We start from the raw sequence: 21,979 nt of genomic DNA, 5'->3' as shown, positions 1-21,979 counted from the left end.
TCCCTCTCTCTCTGACCCTCCCCCGTTCATGCTCTGTCTCTCTCTGTCTCAAAAATAAACATTAAAAAAAAAAAATTTTGGGGGCGCCTGGGTGGCGCAGTCGGTTAAGCGTCTGACTTCAGCCAGGTCACGATCTCGCAGTCCGTGAGTTCGAGCCCCGCGTCAGGCTCTGGGCTGATGGCTCAGAGCCTGGAGCCTGTTTCCGATTCTGTGTCTCCCTCTCTCTCTGCCCCTCCCCCGTTCATGCTCTGTCTCTCTCTGTCCCAAAAATAAATAAACGTTGAAAAAAAAAATTTAAAAAAAAAAAAAAAAAAAATTTTTTTTTAAATAAAAAAATAAGTAAACAGAAAGAAGTTAGCACACCACACACGAGTAGTCCATCCGTGGCCGAGGCAACTCCCTTTAAGAGCACCCTGTCCCAGGGGCGCCTGGGTGGCGCAGTCGGTTAAGCGTCCGACTTCAGCCAGGTCACGATCTTGCGGTCCGTGAGCCCCGCGTCAGGCTCTGGGCTGATGGCTCAGAGCCTGGAGCCTGTTTCTGATTCTGTGTCTCCCTCTCTCTCTGCCCCTCCCCCGTTCATGCTCTGTCTCTCTCTGTCCCAAAAATAAATAAACGTTGAAAAAAAAATTAAAAAAAAAAAAAAGAGCACCCTGTCCTGGGCACCTGCAATGGTCAGGCTGTCCGAAACACGTATTTGCGCTCTACCCTGATTTCTGCAATGCGATGAAACTACATTCAACTTAGAGTCCAGCCAACAGAGACACCACGCAACAGAAAGCTGCCTACGCCACACGCCCAGAGTCTCACTACTGCCCAACCACAGACAGACACAAGGACAAAGCCCCTCTGCCCCAGCACATGGTAACAGTGCTGTGACGGAGCAGGAAAAAGCCTACATTCTACCGACTTAAAGCAAATCAGGAATACTCTCACGCTAGTTAATATGCTTGGCACACGTTCCAAGTGTTACATGTTTGTTACATGGAGTACACTTCCTGACTGGTATCATTCCTCTTCTCAAGCCACAAGCCTGTTTCCTAAGTCATTAACTTTTAAGACTGATCTTTCACGCAAACATTGATCAGGTATCTATTGATACACGCACTGACATATTTAAAATGTAAAACAAACACAAGTCATAAGTCTAACGAAGTTCGGGAGTGTCTGGCTGGCCCTGTCAGTAGAGTCAGAGTCTACCCTGATCTCAGGGTTGGGAGTTCAAGCCCACGCTGGGTGTAGAGATGACTTTGGGCAAAATAACAAGACAGCAAATCCTTCCGCATTGCCTGCACCAGCAGGTTATTTCTCCAGCCCCCCAAATCTCCAGCCCTCCTATATGAACCCAAAACTACTAACCTTGGCCTGCAGCGCACACGGTCTCAACCAGACTGCCCCTGTCTTGGACACGAGGTCTGGACTCCTGGCCTCCGCCCGTCAGACTGCACCATGACAGCAGGGGCGTCTCCACCCCCTGGGCCCCGGCCCCCCTCCTGTCTCTCTCCCATGGCCTCCCACGCTCCGTCTCTGCCACACCTCCTCACCTGCCATCACCTCTCGCCAGACTGCCCCTCACTTGTCTGCCCCATTCCATCCACCGAGTCAACTCACCTCCCATTTTCCAGCATTGTGTATATAAATACGTGTTAGTCAGCACCACTTGGCCTGGAGGACTCGCTCACGCAGCGCACCTGAACCCCCTCCCCATTTCAAGGTCCTCTAGATGCTTTAGGAAGGTCTTAGCCCACGCTGCCCTCCTCCGATGACAGGGCCGCCTCCCCCTGCCCCCCGTCTGGGGCGCTCCCCAAGCTCTGCCAGGCCTTCGGCCAGGCTCTGTCACAAGCCCCCCACTCCTCACTTTTCTGGGATGGGCCTTGCTGCCACTCACTTGAATTCAGGTTATGCTCCTACGACAAATTTTACACCCCCCATCATCCATTTCCAACTAGCTGTTTTACATTTTTACCTGGAAAACGTGCACCTACTTTCCACAGCAGTGTTGCTGGTGTGAGCTTTCCTAAACCTGATGATTTGCCCAGAAATGGAGGGCGGTGGTCAAAGCACGAACTGGAAGACACAAGGCTGACCCTGCATTCACCTGCCTCCAAGAGTGGCAGCCAACTCCCTGTTTCTCCTCCCCTCCTCGAGTTCAGGCCCAGGAGCGCTGCAAAGCCTCCTCCCGGTGCCGCTCTGACCTCCATCTGGCCGTCCACCACCTTCACCCTGGGACACACCAGGGGCAGTGCCCTGCCCCCTCCTCGGCAGACCCGGTCTTACACAATTTGAGCCCAGTCCGTTTTCCCAGCTTCATCTGCCGCTGTTTGTTTCCAAGGGCTGCGAGTTCAAACAGGTCTAGCTGGCAAGTCCCACATTACAGCCTATCTCCCAGTCCTTCCCACAGTCTCTGACAGCCTCACCCTGCGTTCTGCACCCCGATATCTCACCGATGCTTTTCAGGTTTTTTTAATGTTTATTTATTTGCGAGACACAGAGCACAAGCAGGGGAGAGGCAGAGAGACAGGGAGACAGAGAATCCGAAGCAGGCTCCAGGCTCTGAGCCGTCAGCACAGAGCCCGACGTGGGGCTCCAACGTACACACAAAGAGACCATGACCTGAGCCAAAGTTGGAAGTTTAACAGATTGAGCCCCCCCAGGTACCCCTTTCACCGATTCTTAAATAACACTTCCTCCGTGACATCTCCCAGACTTCAGAGCCAGAAATGCTTTCTCTCCTCTCAACTCCTATCTCATGTCACAGCACCCCCCCCCCCAACCTCTCTTCCTTCCCAACCTCAGGGTGGGGCCGTGTCTCAGTCCCTCTGTGCACCCACAACACAGCCTGGCCCAAGGAGCAGTGAGTAAGAGTGACTAAACCAATATAACGTGGGAAAAGCAAAGTGTGTCTAGTCTGACGAGTCCCCTCCATAAGACAAGTAATTCATTCCAGTTGCAAAAAAAATTTAAGACTGCTCTCCTACTATAAGGCAGCCTGCATTTAGAAAAGCAGTCAGAGAAACCCAGAAGTCAGTGGTACAGAGCTTTGTAACTGTGCCAAATGGGTGAATGGTTACAAAGACATAAAAACAAACCCTGTACTCTTCAAAATCGCCAAGGTCGTGGGCACCTCGGCGGCTCAGTCGGTTGAGGATCCTTGGTAGGGGCTCAGGTCATGATCTCACAGTTTGTGAGATTGATCCCCACATCAGACTCCACACTGACAGCATGCAGCCTGCTTGGGATTCTCTCTCCCTCTCTCTCTGCCCCTCCTCCACTCATTCTCATTCTCTCCCTCTCTCTGTCTCTCTCAAATAAACAAACTTTAAAACCTGTCAAGGTCATAAAAAACAAGACCCGAGAAACTACTACAGACAGAAGAGACTAAAGAAACATTAACTAAATGTAATGTGGGATCCTGAAACACTAAAAGGACCTCAGTGGAAAAATGGGTGAAATCTGAATGAAGTCTGGGGTTCAATTAATAGTAATATACCAATGTTGATCTCATAGCTTTCACAACCTTAGCAGTGTTATGGGAAATGTTACCATTCAAGAACCTGGTCTAGTACTACTGTGTGTCCTACTTCTGTAGATCTAAAATTATTCCAAAATAAAAGTTTATTTTAAAAAACAAAAAAAAGCCAGACCTCATCCAGGACAAGTATTTCTACCACATTCACTAACTCCCCATTAATGCCAGACTACACTGGCTGACTGATGGCTGAGTCTTCCCAGAGCCAAGATGGTTCTGGTGAACTGAGGCAAAGCACCAGAGCCAGCTCTATGACCTGATCCAACCTCACGTTATGACCGCATCCACGGAACCCTAGCATAGCCAGCAAAACACTGCTCCCAAAGAGCCCCTATTCTAATCCCTGGAACTTGTGGGTATTTGAGGTCACGCGGCAAAGCTGAATTACGTTTGCAGATGGAATTAAGGTCTAATCAGCAGACAGGGTGCATATGCTAGGTTATCCAGGTGGGCCCAATATAATCACAAGGGTCCTCAAAAGTGGAAGAGTGAGACAGAACAGAGTAGAAAGGAGATGTGACATTGGAAAGTCAGAGAGATGCAAAACTGCAGGATTCCAAGATGGAGAAGAGGGGGGCACCCGGGGGCTCAGACTGCTGAGCGTCCAACTATGGCTCAGGTCACGATCTCACAGCTCTCAAGTTCAAGCCCTGCATCGGGCTCACTGCTCCCCATGCAGTGCACGCTTAGAATCCTCTGTCCCCCTCCTCTCTCTGCCCCTTTCCCACTGGCACTCTCTCAAAAATAAATAAGATTTTTTTTTTAATTTTATAAAAGCCCTTAAAAAAAAAAAGAAAGAAAAAAGGTGGAGAAAGGAGCCACAGGCCCAGGAATGTGAAGAGCCACTAAGAGACGAAGAGGCAAGGAAACAGTGTCCCCCGGAGCCCTCAGCAGGAACTGGCCCTGCCAACACCTGGATTTCCCCCCTTGAGATTCGCGTCAGGCTCCTAGTCTACAGGACTGTACAATAACACATCTATGTGGTTTTAAACCTCCAAGTCTGTGCTAATTTGTTACAGCAGCTACAGAAAAGTAAGTGACACGACTGAAATACAAAAACACAAGCACTCCTCCCAAGTGGGAGTGCACGTGTTTCCCTCACCCCCCCCCCCACGTCCTGTGGCACCATCTAACGTAACTCACCCTTCCTCATCGTCTGTTCCTCAGCCCCCTTGGGCCAACACATTTGGGGGCTTCAAAGAAAACTATCAAGGAAAGGAAAGGAGGAGACTATAGGTTAGATTCCAGGACAAAGATGTTCTTCCCAACTTGCTAACCCCTCACTGCGCCTTTAGCCTTCAAACAGCCTTCTGCAGAAAATGAGAGTTATTGCTTCAACACAGTCCTCTTTAAAACGTCACTCATCTGGGGGCGCCTGGCTGGCGCAGCGGGTGCAGCACGCAGCTCTCAACCTCAGGCTCGTGAGCTCTAGCTCCACGTTGGGTGTGGAGCCTGCTTTAAAAAAGTAAGATAAACGAAAATAAATAAAACGTCCATCATCTGATGAGAACCCACTTTTAGAAGAATTAGATCTAATCACTTCTCTGAAAAGAAATAAAGCTCCCATGTAAATTTCACTAAGGCTGCATCTGCAGAAAATTAAACCATGAGCAAAAGCACAGATCACTTTTCCAAGCTTCATACACAGAGACAAAGGACACAATTCAAAGATTACCTCTTAAGTGTTAAGGAAAAATTTTCCTACAAGAAAATACTTTGAGTTTTAGCGTATTTAATCTACTAATCTCGAAACTAAAATACTTCAAATTTCAGGTGGACTGTTCTCGACGTAATCCAAACACATCAGGAGCAAATCATCTACGTCTGGAAAGGAAAAGAGTCACAAAGTCTAAACACGCCTTGAAACCGGAGCCCCAGGAAGGGCTGGGGCATTAAACTAAGGACCCTGTCAGTTTCAGACCCCAAAACCTGGGCTTTCTTTTCTATCATCCACAAGGTCAGAGTTTTTCTTTTTAAGCGTTCTGCATATCCTTGAAGTAGCCAGGCATTTTTGTAATTAAAAAAAAAAAAAAATTCCTTCAAGAGTGCTGCTTTGGGGTTTTTTGTTGTTGTTCTTTATTTTTACTTCCTGTTTTACAGGATGTAAAACCACACTTTAGAAACACGGTGCGTGCTAGCAAGGCTTTCTCTCTCAAGAGTAATAAGGTTCTTCACTGCTTCCCTCACCTTCTGTATTTTAGACACATTTATACGGTACACCTGCAATGATTTCGAGTTTACATCATCACACAGCATTAAGTGAAAATCTTATTTTGCTAGATATGAATGCAGTGGAACACAAAGCAATCATAACTTAGGCCAAAACCTTACGCAAACTTCTCATTATTTAGAAAGTCATTATTCCAGGACATTAGCATCCTGGCGCTGGAGCCTGCCATTACAAGGAGTGGGGCACTTTCTATTAATGCCCTGAGAAAAGAACTCTATTTGCTACATTTTAGATGAAAACTAACCTCTGATATCACATTTATTAAGCACTCACAAGTTAAAATTTCAATTTCACCATTCTAAAAGGGCACATTGTACAGTTAAACAATTGGAGGGGAGGGGGATTTTATGAAATTTTATTTAACCTTGACAAAAATTGTGATCTAGGTGATCGAAAATGTTTTACGTTGAGAAAAGGCCAACACTTTTATACAGTGAACTGGTGCACACTGGTTTCTTTACAAGTGGAAAACGAGTGCCTACAGATTTTGAGGCTAATAAATAATTCACTGCACAGATGCCAAGGGCAGAGCTGGCAACTTGGGTCCTGCCCTCAGCCAGCCGGGAAGGACACTGTAACTCCCACAACGGCCTCGGCCTAGGCGGGGGTGGCCGGCAGCCTCCACCCGGCAACAGAACTGTCAGTCCTTCCAGCCCTTGGAAACCTCAGCCGTACTAATGGGACAGACCTCTTTTATTTTCACAATGCAAACCCACTCAACTCTTTAGTCACAGATCAGGTTCAAAACTGTGGGATTTCTTAGGTTTTAGAATGGTGTCCCTAAATGCTTTCAACCACAACCAATTCCCCTCACCCCTTACTTACCTAAAAAGTTAAAACCACACAAATTAAGCACACTCTTATCCAAACCAAAAATTCAAGTCTCTGTCACCCAAATTATAGCCATAATTAGTCTCTTCAAAAATCAATCTTTTTGCCAATTACGTAACAGGTTCATTTTTTTTTTTTTTAATCAGAAAACATAAGTGGTAAAAAAAAAAAATAACATACAGTTCCATTTTGGTGTATTTCCCTCCAAAGAGATTACTTTTTTGGTCATCAAAATGCTAAAACTGGGGTAGGAAGGACATTAAGGTGCCAACTCCATTCTGGAGAATTTATATTTAAACAGAAGCTTTAGCCTCAAAGCTCAAGAGCATTTATTACAACAGCTTAGGAGTCAAAAAAAAAAAAAAAAAAGGTAAGATAAAATGCTAAAACTTTCCAGGTACTCCACTGCCACACTAAACCACTGCTTACGTTACAAGGGGCCAGAAGGTGCTCAAAGTTCTAAACTAAACACAGCAGGAAACTACACTCAGCAGGCTTTCACCTTTGCCCCGAAAGCAGCAATCTCACTAAAACCGCTTCCAGAAGGCATTTTCCTTCCCACAAAGACAACCTTTCCGTTAATTATTGTCCTTAGGTGTTGTTGTGTGCCGATCTTAAATGTCAGATCCCATACCTTTGTCTAAATTGTAAAGAAAATTTGTAATGAAAACAAATGGAAAAATGGCTGAAATCACATAGCAGCATTCCTAGTCAAATAAATGAAAGTTCCTCATCCCAAGTTTCTCCTTTCAAAGTCATTCAAATACTGTATTTCCATATAGAGTCTTTAAACAATTCAACAAGTCTTTCTTGAGCTACTTCTAGAACAAGTGTCATGCCCTAGGAGCAATCACGGAGACCAACCCCATTGTCACTAAGCATGCAGTCCTTCTTTTCACACGGCAGATGTAATCCAACCACTGCGTATTCCATCAATTCTGCTAAGTCCTTTTGTATTTATTTATTAACGTCTTCGAGAGAGGCAGTAAAGCAGGGGAGAAGGGGGAGGCGGGGGGGGGGGGGCGGGAGAGGGAGAGAGAGAACCTTAAACAGGCTCCACGCTTAGCGCAGAGCACAGCGCAGGGCTCGACCCCACAACCCTGGGATCATGACCTGGGCTGAAATCAAGAGCTGGAAGCTCAACCAACTAAGCCGCCCAGGCCCCCAACTGTGTTTATGTGGCTCTAACAAGGTGGGGTGGCATATTCCTTGGGAGTGAATATTTGACTAAGACCCAGAGGCTGGAGGGAGTCATCCTGTAGCTCCGGACGAGCAAAGATTTGCAAGGGAGGCAACAATGTGCACTCAGCAGGGCCCTGTTCCAGACGGAGGACCAGCATGTGTCGAGGCCATGAGAGAATACGGCACGTGTCCCAACCCGGGAAATGGAAGCCAATGTAGCCAAAGCATCCGGAGTTAAGAGGGAGAGTGATGGGGGATCACATGGGGGGCTTCGGGGGAAGAGGTCACGCAATTAGGGTTAGATGGTTAATAACCACTTGGGACCTTACCATAAAAATAACATCTGTAGTTCTACGGTACCATAAAACACTATTTACAGACAGTTTTGAGTGTGGAGGGAGAGAAACAGAGTTAAGCACAGAAGAATAACAAAAACCAACAAGGAAACACATAGCTTGGTCTGACTTGGCTTAAAAGATACCACGAAAAAGACCCATCAAACAGAAAAAAGAGCCACCTCGGAATAGAAACATCTTGATCAGAATTAACAACCTAGTTGTTAAAGTGGATCATTTCCTAAGCCTTTTAGGCTTTCTATGCTGATTATCTCTAACTGCCTGAGTTCCAGGAGCTGAGGACTGACCCCTTCTTTCCTACAGCTGTAAAATAAAACTGGAAAAGTTGAATTGCACAAAAAAATCCATTTGAAATACAACTAACAGAACACATACTGGGGCACCCGGGTGGCTCAGTCGGTTAAGCGTCCGACTTCGGCTCAGGTCACGATCTCACAGTTCATGGGTTCAAGCCCCTCATCAGGCTCTGTGCCGCCAGCTCGGAGCCTGGAGCCCGCTTCGGATCCTGTGTTCTCCCTCTCTCTCTGCCCCTCCCCCGCTCATGCTCAATCTCTCCCTCAAAAGTAAACAAACAAAAAAATTAAGAAAACGCATAGTAAAAAATGTCAGGACAATGACTTTTAGTTATTGGGGTTCGTTTAATTTCTTCAGGAGGCTCTCGTCAAACGGGCCACGCAAAACGCGCCCGCCCAGGGCATGGACCGACCCGACGGCAGTAAGTGACACAGTGCGCCGTCAGCATTCTGCCCTTTAACTAGCAGATATCCTATTAGAGAAAGCTCACCCACCACGCTTACCATGTGAGGGACGAAGGGCCTTACACGGGGCAGCGGACGGATCAAAACACGTATTTTGGCAACAAATGCAGATTATGCACTGACACTCTCTAATTATGTTATTTCATTGATAATGGGCTCGTTGCCCGTATGCAAAATAACTGTGCTACACTGGATAAAACATAACCTTACTGTATCAAATGTACTTAAAAATCCAAGGCACACACAGCTTCCAGAAAAATACTCTCAAATACAAACAGCAGAGCTCAGCTCTGTCCGTGGAAAGTTCTGCTTGTCACCGTATCAACACTGTAATTACAGAGAACATGACAGCCTCCAGTCGTAAGCAGCCCATCTGGTTTAGAGAGATGAACGGCGGTGCCGTGTGATTAGCGTGGCTGGTCTGCAGCGGGTCTAGAACATCTGACAGGCCCCAGCGAGGAAGACAGCTGACACAAAGTTAGAACTGCAAATGAGGAACTTGAGACTATGTGACACCTTTCAAAACAAACTTCTGGTAAATTCTATGTATATTTTGCCACAACTTAAAACAATATTGAGGGAAAAAACCTCTGAAAGTTTCAAAGTTGGATCAAGTTTAGCAATATCTTGAGGGAGCTTTTTAACTAAGTCAGGAGGCACGCACAAAGGACACAGAAAAATGTCAAAGCTACTTGGTCTTTGTCTCCTCCCAGCCCATTCAGGAGGGCCAGCCTACCGACCGACCGACCTGGATCCAGCTCGGAGCACCAACTACACAGAGGACAGCAGCTGAATGGAGGGCGGGGGAGGCAACTCCGAGATAAGGATCCGATTCAAGGGTCACAATCAAAGTTGAGCAAGATGTTTTTCCTTTTTTCTTTTTTTAACTGCAGTTTCAAAGGAATATCAGAAGACTTGTGCAATCAGTCTCCAAAGACACAACACAGAGCAGGTCTTCCGGGACAAAGTTTCGGATGAGAAATCAAGGTCTCCAAATGAACGGAACACACGTCTGGGGGTCTCTGGTTTGCAACTATTCAAGCTATGCCATTGACCGGGTTTGCAGGAACCAAAATAGCAACTGTTTCAACGGCGCTCTTTCCACCAGCAAGATCCTGTTACACAGCTTTGCTGAGCGCCGCTCCTCACTCCGCCACAGGCACCAAAATACTCCAAGGTTTGCAACTCAACAACTGTGCGCACTTTCACTCCTCAGCTTAAAAGGAATGTTGAGCATACTGCTCAAATCACTTCAAAAACTGCCACCTTACAAGAAAGCCTGAAATTCGATTTTTCCACGGGGAAATCTGCAAAACCATCCTGTTCTTGCAAAGGGATACAAAACTTCCTATAACCTGTAGAAACCAGGAAACCTAGGCATGCCGCATCTCAACTGCCGGAGAGAAAATGGTTTTCAAAGCACAGGGCCAGCTTAGGCCAGCTTAATCTTTCAAAGCCTCTTCCAAAAACCCTTGGACACCGAGATACAGGCTAGCTTTCCAACAGAACAGCAGAAGCAGTAAAACCTTGATGAGGCACCAGGAAAAGAGCAGACCTCAAGAAAAACGAAGAGTTCTTCACCCCCATCCACAAACGGCAAAGATACAAAATTTAACAGCACAATCCCTCTTTGAGAGAAGACTGAATCCATGTGGCATGGCCAGCCACACACACACACACACACACACACACACACTCGCTCACTCACTCACACACACACACACACTCACACACTCACTCACTCACTCACTCGCAGCTACCGCCCTGCCAGGGGATGATGAAATGAGGAACGGAAATTAACATTTCAGGCAACGTCTCACATTGTTCCTTGAGGCCAAGGACTGCTGTTGCAGCCGCCACCGCCACCGCTTCCCTCCCACCCGCCCCCCAGTCCCGCCTACCCTCCCCCCAGACGACACCCCCGCGCCGCTGCCCCGCATTCCTGCCCCTCCGCGGGCCTACGCGCGCCTCCTGCACCCCCGGCGCCCCCACTCTCCCTTCACGACTCCCGTCCGCCCGCCCCCTCCGGCTCGGAGCCCGAGAACCGCCTGCTCCCATTTCAAAACAGTGATAATAATAGGGACGCTGGGAATAACAACTACAACCGACACTGCGAACGCACCCCTCCCTCGGGTCAGAGGTCGGCGCACCCGCTCCCCAGGTGCCCGGGGCCCCCGTCGGCCCCTCACGGCCGCCCCGAGCCCTCCCAAGTCCCCCAGGCGCACTCTCAACCCCTCACGGCTGCCCAGCCCCCCCCCCGCCCCCCGCCAGGCCCCCCTGGAGCCCCCGTCGGCCCCGCGCGGCTGCCCAGAGCCCCCGCAGGCCCCTCACGGCTGTCTGGGCCCCCAGGCCCACCCAGAGCCGCCGTCAGTTCCTTCACGGCTGCCCCTGGCCCCGCAGGCCCACCCAGAACCCCACCCGGAGCCCCTCACGGCGGCCCCGGGGCCTCCAGGCCCACCCGGAGCCCCTCAGGGCTGCCCGGGCCTCCCAGGCCCACCCGCAGTCCAGCGTCGGCCCTCCACGGCTGCCCGGGCGCACCCCCCCCCGCTTCCGGCCCCTCAGGGGCCCCCCGTCAGCCCCTCACGGCTGCTCGGGCCCCCCGGAGCCCCAAGTCGGCCCCTCGGGCCCCCCGGCGCCTGCCGCGCTGCTCCGCCAAGAGAGGAGGCCTGCAGGCCTCGAGGCGGCCCCACGCCCGGGCGCCCGCCCCGACCCCCGGCCCGGCCCGCGGCGGCTCTCACCGGCTCCCGGCTGCACGGCTCCGCGGGGCTCAGCGGCGGCGCGCGGGCGAGGCCATGCAGCCCCAGCCCGTCCCCCGGCCCGAGCGGGAAGGCGGCGGCGGCGGCGGCGGCGGCGGGCTCCGAGCGCCGGCGAAGCGGCGAGGCCGGCGGGAGGCGAGCCCGCCCCTCGGGCGCGGCCAGGCTCGGGCGGCGCCGCGGCGGCGCGGGCGCTCACTGAGGGGACGTCGGGCCGCGCGCTCGGCGGCGGCGCCTCCCCGCCTGGGGCCCTCGCTCCATCGCGCTCCGGCTCGGCGGCCTCTGGCTCCCGGACCCGGCGGCGGCTGCGGCGGGCGCCGGCCGCATGAGACGCCGCCGCCCATTGGCCCGCCGTATCCGCCTCCGCCATTGGCCCGCTGCGGCCGGGCACAGGACTGCGCACGTCACGGCGTCGGGGAGGAAGTGCGCCGGCGGGGGTGAAGGGGCGGCAGCGAGAGGGACAGCTTCGGTGACAGGCCTGAGGCGGGACCAGAGGACGTTCCGGGACGGATTGGTCAAGGTCTTGCGTCCGGGCGCACGGCACGTTGGGAAGCGAGCAGCTGGATTGGCTGCTTGCCTCGCAGAGGGGGCGGGCCTTTTGTTCCCGGACGCGACGATTGGTCTTTCCAAATGCCGGAAGCGACGAGGGGAACGGTCGAAAGCCGGGATCCAGCGTCCACGGAGCGGGGAGATGAGGTATCGGCGGCGCTGGGCCTCAGCCCGGCAGCCTCGGCCCCTGGTCCGAGTCCCCCCGCCCGCGCGGCTTGAGGAGACCAGGCGGCGCGCGCTGGTGCGGGCGGACCGCGGCCGTCGCGCCCCTGCCCTGTGGTTAAGTGGAGGCGCGCGCGGTGCTCCGCGTGCGGCGGGTGCGGGCAGCGCGGGAAGCAAGGACCGCGCCCGCCTCGCAGGGCCACCGGGAGGACTGCGCGAGGAGTGTGCGCGGCGCTTGGCCGGGACTCGGCACGTAGGAAACTGGAAGCGGCGGTCCCTCCGCAGCGGCTGCCTTCCACGCTCCGATTTCCCCGCTCCCAGCCAGTAACTTCCCTGGGTGAGCGGGGCGCCGTGGGCTGTCGAGCACCCTCGGGATGATGACCCAGGGTCCCGGTGGACACCTCATTGTAAGGATTCCCTGGGAACACTGATAAAATTGGGACTCCGGGCCCCACGCCCACTTGCGTAAATCTAGATGGAGGGAAGGAGGAATTAGGATTTTCTATGTTGGTCTCTGATAATACTCATCCTTGGAAAATTTTCAAAATCACTGACTTTAGCCAATCCAATACTCTCCAGAGGGAATTTGCCTTGGAAATAGTCTGACAAAGTAAAAGCAAAGAATTTTGACAGAAACAGAACTTGTAAGTAAAAACTACAGTAGAGACAAGAAATGCAGAGTAAAGTGAAAGAAGCCATTTAGTGCATTTATTCAGAGAGGTTTATTGCCATGGGCCAAACACTGTATCAAGCCCTGGAAAGTCGACGGGAACAGAGCAGGTGGAGTCTCTACCAGCTGGGATTTAGCGTCAGGCGGGGAAAACGTGTTTATCAAACAGCCACACAGTATGCACTTTGAGAAAGACGTACAAGGAGTTATGAAAGAATATTGAGTGAAAACCAGGTCTAGTCTGGGGGAGTGGCTTGCAAAAGATTTCCATAAGGTATTACACTCGAACTGCTGCTGTCAGAAGTCTGAGGAAGAGGTGAGTAGATGGGAGAATATTCTAGGTCTGCTGTCCAATAGGATAGCTTCTAGCCACATAGGACTGTTAAGTACTGGAGATGTGAGTCCAAACTGACATGTACTGTGAATATAAAATACACACCAGATTTCAGACTTAGCATGAAGAAGAAAAGAATGTAAAATATCTCAAAAAAATGTTTTTATTACACATGGAAGTGATAGTACTTTGGATAATGGCATTAAATAAAATATAGCTTTGAAACTGATTTTATCCTTTTTTTCCCCTAATCATTGCTACCAGGAAATTTTGTTTTTATTACTAAGAAATGTTACTTTGTATAAGCAGGCTCCACACCCAACATGGGCCTCGAACTCTCGACCCGGAGATCAAGAGTTGGAGGCTCTACCAACTGAGCCAGCCAGACACCCCAACTGCTAGGAAATTTTAAATGCCATCCTGGCTGCATTCAGTTTCGTGGGCAAAGGAGCAAGCTAACTGGTGCCCTTAAGTTGGAGAGGGTTGCGGTGGCCCAAGGGGCCATATTCACGTATTTAAGGCTTTTAGGTGCCCGCTGTGTTTTCAGCACTGTTGTAAGACCTCCGTGAAATACAGGGCAATGGGGGCAGAGGAGGCATGCTGTTTAATATAAGTTAGTAGGTGAAGAACTCAGATAAGATCGTCTTTGAGAAGGACCCCAGGGGTGAAGCAAGGCGTGATTTGGAGAAAATCACCCCAGATGGGGCAGGAAGGAGCCCCACGAGCACAGAGTAAAGCCCAGGCAAACAAGATGAGGAAGATGTCTGAGCAAGGGTCCCACTCGGAGTTGGGAAATCACCCTAAGCCACTGCAGGGTCGCAGGACCATGAGCCGTGGCCTGACCTACTGTTGAAGGATCACTCGAGACGACGAGAGCACAGAGAAGGTGGGGCGAGGCAGCAGTGCCATTGTGCCCGCGAGTCTGGGATGTGTTTTGAAGACAGAGTTGGCAGGACTTGTGGGTTGTAAGAGAGAAGGGTCTGGGCTGAAGTCACCACCGGATGGCAGGGCTCCAGGGGGGATAGAGCTTTGGGCTGAAAAACTGGGAGTTTACTTTTATACAGTTAAGTGCAAGATGCTTGGGTCTCCATGTGGGTGATGGGTTGGGGGGGGGGGGGGGCAACCACAGAAAGCAGAGAGGTAGCTAGGCACAGGTGAGGCCTCGCAGGCACACAGATGATTTTTTTTTTTTCAAGTTTATTTTTGAGAGAGAGAGGGAGACACAGGAACAGAAGCAGGCTCCAGGTCCCAGCTGTCAGCGCAGAGCCCGATTTGGGGCTCAAACTCGCAAACCCAGAGATCGTGACCTGAGCCAACGTCGATGCTTAACTGACTGAGCCCCCCAGGTGCCCTGGCACACGAATGATTTTTTTAGCGTGCAAGCAGCACCTGCCAGTGAAGGGCTTTAATCAGGAAGCACAGGGACAGAGTCCTGTTCTCAAACAGCGCCTTTGAACCAGTGTGAAGGTTGAGACCAGGATGAGAGGCCAGGTGGGAAGCTGTTGCAATAGTTCCAGAGAAAAGAGAAGCAGGAAGGGGGGTGGCGAAGCGGTGAGGACGGCAGAGTAGGAGAGCAGGGGCCAGGTGGCGACAGCATGGCTGAGGCTGGGGGGCCTGACGGGGGCTACCGAAGAGCCCGCATTGCCACACCTTCCACTTTTTTCCATGGAAAGCAGAAACCAAATTTTTATAGGACGGTTCAGTAAAAGCAATGTGCCAAACATGTGGGCCAAACGAAACAAATTAGATCCACAAATTCCTCCTCTGGATCCCCACAGGCTTTCCTGGCAAGCCTGTTTGCTTTAATGCAGTTACCTGGACCCACCGGGAGATTCAGGTTCAAGAAACCAAGATCCTGCCCAAAGCATTTATGTTGCAGTATGTCTCTGTTCCCCAGGAGCCAAAAAAAAGAAATTATTGATCAGACATAAGCCAAATGTGGCTTCGGAAAAATCCAGTGCCCTGGTGATGCTTGACGCCCTCCCAGAGAAGAAATGATGTGACCTTTTACCCCTAAGCCAAGCTGCTTGAAGTGACTCTCCACCCTCCGCAGGACACCACCTGCCCCCCCCCCCCACGTGGACCCGGAGAGTGATGGTGCACGGGTGAGGCTCTTCTCGCCCTTGCAAAGCTGCCGGAGGCCGCTGCTGAAAGGGAGGCGGCCCAGCCACCTTGTTTTCTGTCTGCTTCCTCTTCTACACAAGTGGCAGAAGTGGCCAGAGCAGGCCCACATTCTGACCCCTTCCCTTCTGCCTGTTACCCCGAGGCCAAGCCAGCCCCGCCTCAGCCCTGTGGTCAACCCCAGCTCTCCAGCATTCTTCACATTAGAATTTGGAACCACAACGGATTCTCACATGCTTTGCTGCCACCGTAGCTCGTGACGCACGGCCCTCCCAAACCTCAGAGGAAGGACTAACTGCTGTGTGCGGCAAGAGTCAGATGTTCCTGGGACCCCTGGCCCCAGGACCACCGAGGCCACCCCGTCATTTTTAAAACTTTGGACCCAGTATCTTTTCTGTAGCCTACCGGTTTTTATGTCATTTTAAAATCGATATGAAGTATTCTTCTCTTCAATTTCTCACAAATCCAACTAGAAAGGTTGAGAGTAAAAATAAGTCTTCCTAAGACTTCTTTTCCTAGTGAGGGTGTCATAATATTGCATAATGTGTTTTATGTAATGAACGTCAGCTTGCAGAAAGCACGGAGCTTACTCAGCTGGGAGATGAATTGTGTACTCATTCAACAAATGCGTGGGTGCCTGCCATGTGCTGGACAGCATTACAGCAGAGGCAGAACACAAATCTCTCAAACACTTTCATGGCCCAGACGGGGATTGAAAGACGGTCTTGTGGCTCTGCAGCTGGCATAGAACATTCCAGAAGCTTGGGTGGGTGGCCATGGTCAGGAAGTGATGTGACACCCATCTGCAGCCCCTCTCTGGGGTTTGTGAAGGAGCCATGGAGGCTTTGTCCTATGCAATCCCTGGAAACCAGCCCCTGCGGTACAGCTGAGCCCTACTGGTAAGGTGGTTGGGACGCCAGCCCTGGGGGGACCACAGTGCTCAGTGTCCGGAATGGTCCATTCACATCCTTTCGCTAATGCTGAATTCAGGGATGATTTAATAACAAATTCCCCAAACTGTCCCTGGGTACTTCAAGACATCTTTAGCTGAAGAGGAACTCACAAAAGATAATCTTGAATCTAATCTGAGTCCCCTTTTTATTTTTTTAGTAATCTCTACACCCAGCGTGGAGCTCGAACTCATGACCCTGAGATCAAGAATTACATGCTCTTCTGACTGAGCCAGCCAGGCACCCTCAAGTTCCCTTTTTAAGCGTATAAAATTCACATATCTTTGATAAAGAATAACCCTAATGACATTGGAATTGCCATGATTGAGACCAGGGGTTCACCAACTGTGGTTCAGGGACCCCTGGAGGCCGCCCAAGACCTTTCTGGGGGTCAGCAAAAGTCTGGCAGTTTGGAGGGCGTGGCTGCAGGCTGTCAGCAAAGGCAGCTATTCTCAAGAAGGCAATCCAGAGCCCTGGGGTCTGGAAGATTGAGTTGAATGTCACCAGACTGGAAGGTGTACCAGTTAACAAGGGAAGGAGGGAGAGAGGAGTGGTCCCACTGAGTCTGGGGAGAGGGTGAAAGGCTGTGTGCCAAGATAGAGAAGCACCAGGCCTCAGCAGTTTGGAGCTAGCAGATGGCCGCTGGAGCTGTCCTGCAGGTCACGTATGTACCAGCCTGGTGGTGAGAAGCAGAAACCTTTGGAGATGAGCTTGCTGGAGGGGATGTCCAGGCCCAGGCGGCAGAAGCCCGGAGGATGTCAGTCACTCAGCACTCTCCTGGAGCAGGGAGCCTGGGAATGCTCACCCCTCCCTGCTTCACCAGCCTGCTCAGAGACGGAGACTGCGCTTTATGGGTACACGTATCTTTCAAAACAATTATACGGCACTGGGGACAGCAGAGATGCTCAGTATTAAAGGAATTAGTCAATGTTGTCCCTGAAACCCAGCTTTACTTTGCAACTTTAAAAAGTATTCAGAAAATAAAAGGACAGAAATGCCACCAGAAAAGAAAGAAAAGAAATGCTACGGGGCTGCTGCTGTGTTTCAGTGTTGAATGCGTCCCCTTCCAGTGTCCCCTTCCAGTGACCCTGTGGGTGGCACCCACACTGTCCAGCAAGGCTGGCTTCTTGGCATCTGCTAACCGCAGAGCTCCCAGGCGAATGTTTTGAGTCCCTCCCTTCTGCCTGGAGACAGGTTACGCCCATAGTCTATGGGCTCTGGGTCACTTTGTTTATTCTGCTCAAGAACCTGTAACCTTGGGGCACCTGGGGGGCTTGGTTAAGCATCTGGCTCTTGGCTTTGGCTCAGGTCATGATCTCAGAGGTTGTGGGTTAGAGCCCCACATTGTGCTCTGTGCTGACAGCATAGAGCCTGCTTGGGATTCTCTCTCTTCCTCTCTCTCTTTGCCCCTACCCTGCTCACTCACTCTCTCTCAAAATAGATAAATAAACTTAAAAAGGATATTTAAAAAAGAATAATAATAGTAAAAATAATAGAGTCCCTTTCTCTGTGAAGTCGGCCCTGGCCACCCCATCTCACACTTTGTCTCTGCAATCACTTACAATCTCACGGACTGTGTGCTTTGCTGACGTGGCTGACTTTTGTTTCTCACTAGAACAGAAGCTCAGTGAGGACAAGCATCTGTCCACTGCTGTGTCCCTAGCACCTAGGTCGTGGCCACAGAGTAAGTACCTGTTAAGGGAAATTTCATTTTATCCCACAAAAATCTATTTTTTTCTCCAGGTTCTTTCATTTTCTGCGACTGCTTTGAGGGCCTCTCACCAATCCCCCAAAAGTCACCACCTGCCCCTTTTGCCCTCCCTCCCCTTCCCCATCTTTCCTTTAGAACCTGTAACAGCTCTGGGGAAGGGGGGGGGCTCTTTCCCCTACCCCTCTGTATCTCTCCTCCTTTCTTTTGGCCTGGTTTTGTCCCTTCTCTTTTTGTTCTGCTCTACAGAACACGCGGGAATGAGCCAGCAGTCTCTGAGAACCAGGCGTTAGAAGGTCTCAGTGAACAAAGGCAAGGTTTTCCTTAGCGGGAGGCACACAAGGGAGGGATGTCTGGGAACACCGGCCTGTCGCTGTGTCTCTCCCTGTTACAGTGCGGCTGTCCGAGTTCAGGGTGCCTCACGGCAACTTCTACGGAAGTAGGTCCACCGTTGATTTGCTGAAAAGCCATGATGGCCATAGACCTCTAGGATCTAGCAAGCTGGTGAACACTCGGTGCCGTAATGGAAGGGCACAGAGACCTAGGACCGTCCTTGTTCAGGGGAAGAGCATGTTCTGTCCAACCCCGCGAAAAGGAGTCGCTCGGCTGCCCGCTGCTGACTGTGGGTCAGGGAGCGGAGACACGGCGGACCTGGTCACTGGCTACATCCTAGACCAGCAAGCAGAGGACCCTGTTGGCTACAGGGCACATTCAACTGCAAGCGGTCTGGGGGACCATGTACAAAAAGTGAATGCCTTCTTCCTTCAAATGTCTTCTCATTCCCCGAAACAAGTGACCCCTGGGGCCAGGGAGATAGCAAGCTAGGACTGCCAGGAATAGTTATAAACCAGACATCCAGACGTGGTCCCTCTCTGCTGGTAGCTGAACCCAGATGAGACTTCTGAGCCCACACTGGGGGGTTATGGAGGGAGGGACCCCGGGCCTCTGGCCAGTGACGACTCCCCAGTAGCTAGTGAACCTGGACAGGCAAACCCCAACTTGGACCAACAACACCCCAAAAACCCAACATAAACTTGCATCTAAAGAAACGGGGTGGCTCGTGATGAGGAGACGAGGCGGGGGGTCCCACCCGCAGTGACTGGATCTAGGGGCGCAAACCAGGTTGCCCCACGCCTCACCTGCAGCCTTTGCTCCTTTACACGTGGGCCTCCTTCTCTCCAACCACGGTTGGCTTTCTCCACAGGGTGGGAAAGGGGGGAGCGGCCTGCTCGGTCCATCCTCTCTATGACCCCAAAGGCAGTCCCTTCATCTTCAAACAGGAGCTCTAAGGAAGGACGCCATTGGCTGACTTTGCATTTCTGAACCAATCGTTGCGCGGATTAATGCAGCCCTAGGAAGGGCTGGGGTCGCGTGACCAGGGGATCAGGATCGGAGGGGTGGATGTTGCTGAACAGACATGAACAACAGACACCTTCTGTAATCATCACTGTGGTCAGCAGGCTCTCAGGAGACCCTCGACGATGCCCACCCCCTGGAATTCACACCCTGGGGCCGTCCCTGCCACACGCTCCACGTGGTGAAGAGCTCAGGTCTCCTGCCAACAGCCAGGTGAGGGCACCCCCTGGAGAGCCACCCTCCAGCACCAGGAAAGCTTCACCTGGACCGCACCCTTGGGTAAGAGCCAAAACTACTTTCTCAACCACACCCGGACGCCCAATCCTCAGAAAACCGCGTGACACAATGAACATTGTTCTAACTTGCCAAGTGTCAGGCTGATTTGTTCCCTAGCAATGGACGGCCGATCGAAGCAACACAGCAAGCTAAGTTAATACATTCAGTAAGTGCTGTCCAGAGCTATGAGGGGTAGCAGTCCGCAGAGAGGGCGTGGACCCTGCCCTTTCCAGGTGTCCCCCGAGACTGGTCCAGAATCTCACACCCAGCAGTCTAGTGAAACACGGAGCATACGTGGCTTTTTAGTCACACACAAATTTCTATACAGGTTGTTTGCGAGTAGAAATGGACTTTTTATCCCTTTAAGAACAAAATCTGTGATTACAAAATCTCATACATATGGTGACTAAAACCCAGCTAACAAGCGATATGAGAAGAAATCACTTCCTAAGAAAGATCTTTAGTTCAGAAACAAAACCTCCCAAAATTCAAAGAAATGAACGAGTTTATTCATATGCTCCACAAGGAAGTATATCTTATAGAAGACGTCCTAATATTGGCCAAATACCTCGTTGTAGAACAGGTCACTCAGAGCTCTGTGACTCAGCCTTGGCAGCAGGAGCTCAGCAGAGTGACTCTGGGAGCAGTGCTTGCACCGTGCAACCGTCCCAGGGCCTCAGAGGCCAGGGCAAGTGTGGAAGCACCTGTTCTAAGAAAAGAGAAACAGCTTACTTTACTTGCTGCCAAGCTGCCCAATTTAGGAAGAAGCAAATAATTGCTCTGATAGGAGAAAGGAAGCCTAGATATTAAAACCAAAAATGGGGGCGCCTGGGTGGCGCAGTCGGTTAAGCGTCCGACTTCAGCCAGGTCACGATCTCGCGGTCCGGGAGTTCGAGCCCCGCGTCAGGCTCTGGGCTGATGGCTCAGAGCCCGGAGCCTGCTTCCGATTCTGTGTCTCCCTCTCTCTCTGCCCCTCCCCCGTTCATGCTCTGTCTCTCTCTGTCCCAAAAATAAATAAAAATGTTGAAAAAAAAGGAAAAAAAAATTTAAAACCAAAAATGGCCCAAAAGATCAATTTCTGTCTTGACTGCTAACATGTCATTCCTGTTTCACAGACAAGGACAGATGGGGAGCAGCTTGCCTGAAGCAGGAACTTGAGAGCCCAGGACCCCCACCAGCCAAGGAACAGCTGCAGGGGTGGGAGCAGCAGAGGTCCTCTCTGCTCCCTCCTTCCACACCCCCCACCAAGGGTCGCCTGGCTCACAAACACACCTGGTGTCGGAGTGGCAATGCAGGAGTCTAGGACATGGGACTGCAACCCGTTCACCGTGAGGTTGCCTCCGCCAGTTAAGGGAAGCCGCGTCCTGATGGACACTGAGTGCACAGAGCCGAGGAAGGACAGTTGAGTAAACGGAGGTTAAGAGGGGGGGCACCTGGGAGCTCAGTCGGTTGAGCATCCGAGTCTCAGGTCATGGTCTCGTGGTTCGTGGGTTTGAGCCCCACGAGCCTGCTTGAGATTTTGTCTCCCTTTCTCTCTCCGCCCCTCCCCTGCTTGCTTTCTCAAAAATAAATGAATAAACATTTTGAATAAATGAATCGATAATCTGTTCTTCCAGAATCTCATTTGCTATGACATCCCAGGAATAACTCCCAGATACGAATGACTTCCGGCTTCATGAGCTGTTTTCACGTACTTTTATTGTATTTTATCTTTATGACGAGACTGTGGGAAACCCAAGGCTGCTATTAGCCTCACTCTGTAGATAATTATTATCCCCATTTTAATGATGAGAAAATTGAGGCTTTGAGAAGGTAGTAACTTGCTCAACGTCATAGGATGAGGACAGAAGCCAGCGTTGTTTCCACAGAGGTTGGCCCCTTGCCACTACCCAGTATTGCCTCCCACTGACTTGTCAGTCAACAGAGACCACAATAACAATTTCTCTTCAAGCAGTATTAGCGGGATCCTAGCTTATACTCTTCCTAAACACATACACGTCCTAAACACATGTTAGAGGCTTTGGGTGATGAGGGAACAGGGATGGGAGGGGGGCTTGGTCGCTTCCTGTCAGGGCACATTGCACAGCTTTGATAGGGTGCAAGAAACCACTCTCTCGGAAGTTCGGTTCCGGTCACAGGACTGGTCTGGGCAGAGTGAGGGCAGGACGCAGTGAGCGGGAAGGCACAAAGTGGGTGGGACAATTTAACCAGCAAAGA

At 51.1% G+C, this 21,979-nt stretch overlaps 1 protein-coding gene and 1 long non-coding RNA gene across 5 annotated transcripts in view; one reads left to right on the top strand and one right to left on the bottom strand.

Annotated features, from left to right (window-relative positions):
• ANKRD11 (ankyrin repeat domain 11) overlaps nucleotides 1-11,720 on the bottom strand; it is a 180,619-nt gene extending 168,899 nt beyond the window's left edge. For both annotated transcript variants that reach the window (XM_030298538.1, XM_030298537.1), the window contains exon 1: nucleotides 11,622-11,720. The gene's annotated coding sequence lies outside the window, so the exon portion shown is untranslated. The remainder of the gene's footprint in view (nucleotides 1-11,621) is intronic.
• A 538-nt stretch (nucleotides 11,721-12,258) lies between these two features.
• On the top strand, nucleotides 12,259-21,037 carry LOC115502803. 3 transcript variants are annotated; one of them, XR_003965197.1, is made up of 4 exons: nucleotides 12,259-12,754; nucleotides 18,038-18,106; nucleotides 19,411-19,765; nucleotides 20,878-21,037. It is a non-coding gene; the product is annotated as an uncharacterized LOC115502803 (long non-coding RNA). The 3 variants fall into 3 exon arrangements; XR_003965195.1 differs by having other exon boundaries at nucleotides 12,268-12,754; nucleotides 19,591-19,765; XR_003965196.1 differs by lacking the exon at nucleotides 12,259-12,754 and adding an exon at nucleotides 14,655-17,276 and having other exon boundaries at nucleotides 19,591-19,765.
• The last annotated feature ends 942 nt before the right edge of the window (nucleotides 21,038-21,979 follow it).

This window comes from Lynx canadensis, chromosome E2, assembly GCF_007474595.2.
Source record: "Lynx canadensis isolate LIC74 chromosome E2, mLynCan4.pri.v2, whole genome shotgun sequence".
NCBI lineage: Eukaryota > Metazoa > Chordata > Mammalia > Carnivora > Felidae > Lynx > Lynx canadensis.
This window is presented reverse-complemented; position numbering and strand designations above follow the sequence as displayed.